A 1,732-nucleotide genomic window follows, 5' to 3' on the forward strand; every position below is an offset into this window, starting at 1 on the left:
ACCAACAATAGCTATCTTAACAATTTTAAAAACCTTGGGAGGAAAAAGTTAATTGGAACTGATTTTATGATGAATAATTAAACATTAAAAACCTGTTCTGAAGCACTTGGTTATTTTTTTCTCCAAGAGTCTAATAAAGTACATGTGAAAAAGTCATTTGTCTTGGTCAGAAATAAATTTTATGCTCATCTACTTGTAAGTACTCAGTATATTCACTAGGATTCATTTTGAGGATACACCAGAACCCTTTCCTCATTTAAGCATTGCCCACCATGATAGCTATGTTTTAACCTCAAAGAATGTCTAAGTAATTTAAATCAGTGCTCAGGAATAATTTTGGACATCTTGGTCTAGAGCAAGTGGCTATCTGTAAAACTGAAGAATAATTCCAATGGGTTTGCTGCATTGCCACCTCCTGTTTGTTTTGTGGGTGGGTGAGAATAGGGAATGAATATAAGAGAGAGGTGAGAAAAGCAGGGAAAGATCAAGTAGGTGGGTAAATGCTGCTGAGAACATACTGCTCCTTAACCAAGCCATGCTCATAATGTTGAGATTTCCATCATTTTAAAGTACATTATCATAACATTAAAAAAAGAAAAATGTTAAGAAAATGTATCTGATCCTTAAGGTTATCGCTGGAATATGCTGGAATCTTTTGGCTCTTTGTAAAATATAAATAATGAAGACACTGACTTTTTTGTGCTTGTGAAGCTAATAGATCATCTCCACATGAAGGCAGCAATGATGAATTGCAATACGTTATTACTGAAGGGAAATGGTTCAAGCCAATATTCACACTGCATTAATGAAAGAGTACAGAATAAGGGAGCCAAAGCAGTGAGCTTCTGGAGAAGGGTTGAAGATGCCATGAGAGATTAGCAGGAACAGCTTCCTTCACTGACTGGTTGCTCCTGAGGCTTTTCCAGTTTAATGTCAATCATGTCGTCTCTGCTTCTGTCCTGTGTGCTTTCCATTCCAGGAAAAACCGCTGCTACATGTCTGAAGAGCTGCTTTACATTGTATCCTGCTTTTGCTCTCCTTTCAATGAACATAACATTCAGCTCTTTGACTTTCCTCTCTCCTTCCTCAATTGAAACTTGCCTCTTGTCAGCAAGATCTGTTTTATTTCCTACTAGCATGGTGATAACATCATTTTCTCTTCCTGTTCTGACATCATCAATCCATTTTGTATTTGCTGGAATGAGTTAACTTTTGTCATATCATAAACAACAACTGCCACGGTGGAGTCACGAATGTAGCTAGGAATCAAGCTCCTGAACCGCTCTTGACCTGCTGTGTCCCGTAATTGCAATCATACTGTTAGATCCTCCAAGTACATGACTTTTGATAAAAAGTCAATGCCAATTGTTGCCTTATAAGTGTTATCAAAACGGTCATACATAAATCTGGTGATCAGGGATGTTTTTCCAATGCTCTGCTCTCCTAGGAACACCAGCTTGAATTTCCTTAGCAGATTCCCAAAGTCTCCACCCACGGACAAGATGGAGCCAGAGGAGCTGCCACCTCCTCAGCCCAGAGACCTCCTGGACCCACGCTGCTCCAACCAGCTGATGAAGAAGGCCAGCAGAAGGGGGGGCCCCTGCCGGTCCAGGCGAAGGAGCAAGGCTGGAGGGCAGCAGGACTCTCCACAGCACACAGCCATCGCGGCTGATGCCGCCTTCCCGCAGAGTAGCCTAGCACCCAGTGAGGCCAGCCTCAGCAAAGGGAAGGA

General features: G+C 41.6%; 1 pseudogene; it reads right to left on the reverse strand.

Moving 5' to 3' along the window:
- Nucleotides 1–875: 875 nt before the first annotated feature.
- LOC143640108 (ras-related protein Rab-6A pseudogene) lies at nt 876–1,402 on the reverse strand (annotated as a pseudogene).
- Nucleotides 1,403–1,732: the final 330 nt, after the last annotated feature.

Source organism: Callospermophilus lateralis, unplaced genomic scaffold (assembly GCF_048772815.1).
Source record: "Callospermophilus lateralis isolate mCalLat2 unplaced genomic scaffold, mCalLat2.hap1 Scaffold_120, whole genome shotgun sequence".
In the NCBI taxonomy this organism is placed as follows: Eukaryota; Metazoa; Chordata; class Mammalia; order Rodentia; family Sciuridae; genus Callospermophilus; species Callospermophilus lateralis.